General features: G+C 39.5%; 1 long non-coding RNA gene across 1 annotated transcript; it reads left to right on the top strand.

Moving 5' to 3' along the window:
• The first annotated feature begins 3,561 nt into the window (after positions 1–3,561).
• Positions 3,562–5,655, top strand: LOC123982374. The gene is made up of 3 exons (XR_006827950.1): positions 3,562–3,740; positions 4,385–4,627; positions 5,014–5,655. It is a non-coding gene; the product is annotated as an uncharacterized LOC123982374 (long non-coding RNA).
• The last annotated feature ends 851 nt before the right edge of the window (positions 5,656–6,506 follow it).

The following is a 6,506-nucleotide window of genomic DNA, read 5'->3' as shown; positions in this document are numbered from 1 at the left end:
ACAACAGCCACTAGATGGCTCTTCTGTAGTGCTGCTGCTGTTTTGGGCTGAAAACAGCAACAGGACAACAGCACAGAACCCACAGAGACACAGCCCAAACAATATTCAGTCATTTCTAATCAGAGGAACTGGATGAAATGTTCTGATGTTAAACACAACTGTGTGATTCTGTGCTCTCATTCTGGTTTGCAGTCTGTATTAAACTGAAAATACTGAGCACCTGCAGGTACAGTGCTGGAAACAGAGCTGACTACACACAGTTACATCCTGCAGCACCTCATAAGTTATTATGGGGTTTTTCTCACTTGTGATGTGCTACCAAAACACAATAAAAACAATCTGCCAATGGAACAAGTGAAAATCTTGGTAAGAGTTCTTGAAATCAGACATTATATTTAAGCCTTACAAGATAAGAGTGATCTTATCTGTGAATGAGTTTTCACAGCTATCTTAAATTAGCTGTGAAAACTCATTTTTAGCTATATTTTACTAGTATTGTGATGTTATGTGTCTCATAATAAGCTTGTGATGCTCAAAAATAGTATTTTCCCCTCAAAAGTAGCATCTTTTTTGCCATCCTGTTTGTTTCAAGTGTAGTCAACTCATTTTTAGTTACACTGTTCTAGATTTAAGTCCACCACCTACTTGAAATAAGATTAGAAACTGGCATTTTGAGACAAAATGTCTTGAAGTTAGCATTCCTGACTCGTATTAGGCAGTGCTCTTTTGCCATAATAAGGCATAATTTACCATCCTGCCATCATCTCAAGTGTATTTACCTCATTGTCAGCTCCACAAAAGTAATACTGTTCGACATTAATCCATTAGCTGCTAAATCAATCAGTCCGTCTGACTTTATTTGTATAGCACTTTTCATACAAACAAAATGTGACACAAAGTGCGTCCTAATAAAAAGCAATGCCCCCCACACACATCCAAAGCAAGTAGTTTGTAGTCAAACACTAAAATAAGAGCGCTCATTAAAAAGGGAAGTGAGGGAACACTAGAGACAGATCACCCAGGACAACCACATGATGGATCATTTGGAGTCATTTCTCTGTTTCTCTCTTTGGTTTTTTTGAATGTCCAAATATGATTTCGGCTTCTCAGATGTGAATATTTTCTAGCTTCTTCAGTCCTCCATGACGGTGAAATGAACATCTTTAGGTTGTGGACCAAACGAGACTTTTGAGGACATCACCTCGGACTTTATATTGACCAGACAAGTGATCAGCAGAAAAGAATCATTAGTTACAGCTCACCTCTTTGAATGTCTCCCATCTGCAGCTCTTTTTGGGGGGAGCTCACATTTTGCAATCGTTTGTATAGCTGTGAGTAGGCAGTGACCTGCACAGGACATTTAATCACTTTTCATCAATCAAAGGGCTCCTAAAAATGTCCAACATCAAACAGTCATCAGCTGGGTGCATTTCACTGACCCATGTATGGAGGCCTTGGTCCTGCAGCACTATTCTCTTTGCCGTTGCTGTCATTTCTGGCTTTGATGGGGATCTGTGTGATTCTTTCTCCCCCTTTGCCCTCAGGATTGCAGTCATACTGCTCACGGTGTTTGGAACGAGCCGCCATCTGAGCTCCTTTGACATCTGCCAGTTGCCCGTTGGCCTCTCTTCCACAACTCAAAGTACTGTTGTCAAGTTCTGTGTCGGTGTGCGGTACATATTCGGGAAAGGAGAACTTCCCAACCTTTTCAGGGGTTGTGTACTTTACAGGACTTGCGTTCACAGGAGTGGATGTCTGTCGCACGGGTGATGCATTAAAGGAGGAACTGTGTCCTGGAAAAGAAAAGATAATGAACTACTGCAAAAAGCAACGTTTTTCTTTTTTGTGACGACACAAAATGCGACGTAGCATCGACAGCTCTGCACACCTGTAAATCAGCAATGTTCCATTTTAGGGCTGAAATCGCTTCCATCCACTAACTGATCACCATCAGTTAATCTAAAGTGAAGTGAACACACATGTGGACCACCACGCCTGTTCCAAGAACACTGTGCTGTCAGCTCAACGAGCTGCTGCCAACTTCAACAGGTGCTTAGTTTAGGCCACTTCACTGAGAAACTGAGCTCCTCCGACGCACCATGACAGGCGCGCCGGACCGCTTTTCATCGTTGTCTCTGGGATGTTTGCAGCTATGAAAACACGAGACTATTAGAAGTTGACACATTCAGATTAGGTAGCTAGTATAGAAATGGAGATAGCTCATCATATAGACGTTACTAGAGCTTAGATCGGGCCCAAAAACATCAAGCCCGACCCTACCCGAGCCCGTGCAGGTTGTGTCCGAGCCCGGCCCGACACATTAACTGTAATTATGAGCCCGAGCCCGATTTAAACCCGAGCAGAAATGTTTTTACCACAGGTGCTGAGGGGGGGCCACATTATGACAGGGGGAGCTGCGCAATTATATAAATACTATTAATAAATGAGCAAGAATTAGCCACTCAATATTTAAGATTCAGTTATTTTAATGATCACAATTAAAGTATTAATTTTATCAAACTGAACAAGCACAACATTCAGCATTCAATCAAATATTCTTAAAGATTTATTTTAGATTATTTCTAATGTTATTCCAACATAATATATCGTTATTTGGACATAATATGTGTGCCTGCAACAAGCAAGATGTGCATTTGTAAATCCGGTGACACGCGTGTATATTTTTATTAATAAACTAGTGTTTTTTGGGTCAGTGTGGCTGCAAAGTTGCACAGAATGGATTCCATAATCAGAGACAGCCTATTTCTTTTCCTTTAAAGATATTTCTGATGTCTGCGAGGCAGATGCTGAGTTTCGGGTAATTTCTGATGAGATGTGCCTCATGATTATATTGTCTGCTATATTTGCTTTTTATTTATTAAATCAAGGCAAGTGGTTGATGAAAAATTGATTAAAATTAAGATACAATTTATACAAAACGAAATTGACTTTAAAGAAAGGCTTTTCTACAAAACAGAACGTAATGAAGTGGTTTAATCATGTCGGAGCCACTCCATGTCTCCCGATATATCGCGCATCCTGTCTTACTCATGCTGCTCACTTTTCATAATCAACATAGATGGAAAAAAATAACATTATAATATTAACAAATCTGAAAGTGAATGTGCTTCTGTAATGGCTACAACACGGATAGTAAGCCTACAGACTCTCTATTTGTAGGCTACAAACTGCTGCACATTGATTTCATTCTTGATTTGGCACACATCAGATGAAAGGCATTTGTTTACAACTAGGGCTGTGCCATGTGGACGAAATAAAAAGTCTATCGTTTCATATTCTGCTCTATCCTTTAGCAAAATACACCGTTTCTGTTAAAATGACAGCTCAGGTTGTAATTTTAAGAGAAAATAATCAGTGTTGAAAGTAATGCGTTACTGTAATTCCACTACTTTTGTCAGTAACGAGTAATGGAGCCAGTAACACAAATACAAGTAACTTAGCCTGCTTAGATTTAAATCGGCTGGTTAATGGTTCCGCTTCTGATCTGATGTCTAATGCTTCATTTTATATGCAGTAACTGCTCAATTAATTCACTTAACGTTATTTGATTATTACTTTTGTTTGTTAGTTATGTAATTCAGTTACCAGACTTCATTGAAAGAAATAATGTTGTAAACAACCAATGAAAACTGACAGGTTATCCTTCAACAGGTTGAATCAAGCATAGAGGCTGTAATATGTGGATTATTAGCTTATCATCACGAAGCTGTACCTGGCAGGTGAGACATGTCTTCATGACAGTGTGTGACAGGAAGTTGTCTCCTTATAGCTTATTGGAGGACAAGTTCAGTTCAAAGGCCTTTAGTAATGTTCATTTATTGGCCAGAGAGCAAGTGAAGGGATACAATTTAGTATGTGTGTCAATCTGAACACTCATCAAGTACAGATTTTTTTTTTTTTTGGTAGTACTGTTTCTTTTTATTAGTTGTTGTTTTTGTTGTTATTTTACATCCTCAAAGTAAAGACATCAATCAGTAAAACTACACCCATCTTGTACCTTTTTATATATAAACCTTTATTTAAACAGGAAATGTCCCATTGAGTCTCTTTTACATGGGAGTCCTGTACAACACAAATAAACACAATGTTTCAACCACAAGTTGAAAAACAATTAAAATACAGATTTACACAAAGTTTACAAAATATTTACACAGAAAAACTACAATGAGTTTAAAATATATAGCCAAACGAAATAAGGACTAAATGTAGAGATCTACCTACCATTAATTCCATATATATATATATTTATAGGAAGAAATCTAGCTAGCTTAGCCAGGTAGTTGTCAGCTTGTCTGCTGGTGCTACCTACAAACGCCGATATTTCCCCTGTTTTAATAGATATGTTTGTTATAATCTCTTTCAGAGTGGATTTCACGAAGCAGAGGGTCGCATGAATGTTGACCTTTCTAAACAGGCAACTGCATTTCTTCTTCAAGCCAGAGAAAGCCGTCGACTGACACAGCTCATTTACGCCGTTGATTTTCCTTTGAATTATATTTCATTTTTATCAGCAAGCTTAAAAGCAATAAGCTTAAACTGTAGAATGACTTAGCCACTGTTCAGACCTGGCATCTTGGTTGATCCGAGCTCAGGGGGGCAGCTAAAGGTAAGTCAGAGAAACACCTGACATTAGAGTGCGTCTCCACGAGCTTCTTCAGGGACCACTTGTGATCGGATCTCACTTCCCCGCTATATATGCAGATGGAAACAAAATCTGCCCATCCACTATATCTGTTGAAGAACAGAGACCACATAATACACCCAGCACTTACACTTTTATTTAGCACTGTCCACTTGTGATCCTATTGCTCAAAACGCATTTTAAGACCAAGTGTAAACAAGGTCTTATTATTTCATGGTAGTTTTGATCATTGCATGTCACTAACAATATGGAACTGAAGGGTTACTTTTTAAAGTAAGTGTCTGTGAGTTTGCATGTTGACTGCATTTTTATATGAATTTTATAATGTTTCTTTGTTTTCTACTCCCCAGAGAGCTGTTAACCAAATGCTGAGTGGAGTCCAGCAACATCAGGCCGCATGATCGGAGCACCTCAAACAGCAAATGAGCGACATGATTGAGAGACATTCTGGGGACCTGGATCAACTAAAGACGGATGCGATGGGGATATTTGACCAGTCTGTTGAGCCTTTCTGTCAAACTGCTTCCACCCATTTGCAGAATAAGACCATCAAAGAACTGCTAGAACCAGTTGAACCAGAGATTGTTGTGGCAAAACAAACAGTATGTTATGTGGAAAACTCCAGAGTTCTTACCATTAAGGACCGTTATTTTCATTATATACCGTCAGTGAACAGTTTGGAGCAGCTGCTGGCACATCCAAGAATAAGTGCAATGATTGATAAGAGGCCACAGACACGCAAGGAGGGAGTTTTTCAGGATTTCATCGATGGAGACATTTTTAATTCCACCCACTGTTTTCCCGCAGCATTGCAGTTGCTTTTATATCCAGATGAAATTGAGCTATGCGATCCTCTTGGATCTCGGGCAAACAAAAACTAATTGTTATTGATTTATTACACCTTAGGTAACATCAACCCTAAACGCAGATCAAGACTCGCTGCCCTTCGCCTGCTTGCCATGGTAAAATCAAAAGATCTTTCCCATTGTGGTACCGCTGAGATATTTGAGAGGATTAACCGTGACTTAACTGAGCCGTGTGACGGTGTCCAGGTTGTCCCTGTACATGGTGAGAGGACAATTTATGGAGCGCTTGTGTCTGTGTGCGGAGACACTGGAGCTCAGCGTGAGGAGGAGCCTACAGTAAATGCAGGCACTGCGAATGCACCTCTGAAGACATGCAGGAGCAACTTGATGAAGATTTGTTGGTTAAAAGGACAATGGCAAGTCGTAGCAGGCAATGGAACGACACTGAAAAGACAAAGACAATCTAAAAATGACATATGGCATAAACAGGAGAAGCAAATTAACAGAATCTCCTCACTTTGATAGAATCATTCAAACCCCACAGGACATCATGCATGTCGTTCTTGAAGATGTTGCCCCGTATGAAATCAGACGTGTTTTAAAGCATCTGGTGCTTTCAGGGCATATGGACTTAGACGCATTCAACAGTGCACTTATTTGTTTCCCTTATTCTCCTGTGGATGCAAAGGATAAGCCTTGCCCCATATCTGTCAATACACTGTCATCAAATGACAAGAAGTTGCAGCAGTCAGCTGGGCAGATGCTGCTTTTGTTAAAGATCCATTTCTCATGGACAAAACTGGAGAGAACGAAACACACAAATGCTACGAAAGTTGTTAGAGATGGTCAAAATTCTGTTTTCACCAATTATTATAATTATTATTATTATTGCTCTCTCAAGTCTTTCAAGGCTGAAGCTTTTAATAGAGCAACATTTCCAGATGCAGATATTATAGCTAAACAGCATTACTTGCTGCATCTTCCTTCTCAGATTGAGATAGTTTTAATAATATCTCTAAGCATCTTGTTGGTGGCGC

This window comes from Micropterus dolomieu, linkage group LG13 (assembly GCF_021292245.1).
Source record: "Micropterus dolomieu isolate WLL.071019.BEF.003 ecotype Adirondacks linkage group LG13, ASM2129224v1, whole genome shotgun sequence".
NCBI lineage: Eukaryota > Metazoa > Chordata > Actinopteri > Centrarchiformes > Centrarchidae > Micropterus > Micropterus dolomieu.
This window is presented reverse-complemented; position numbering and strand designations above follow the sequence as displayed.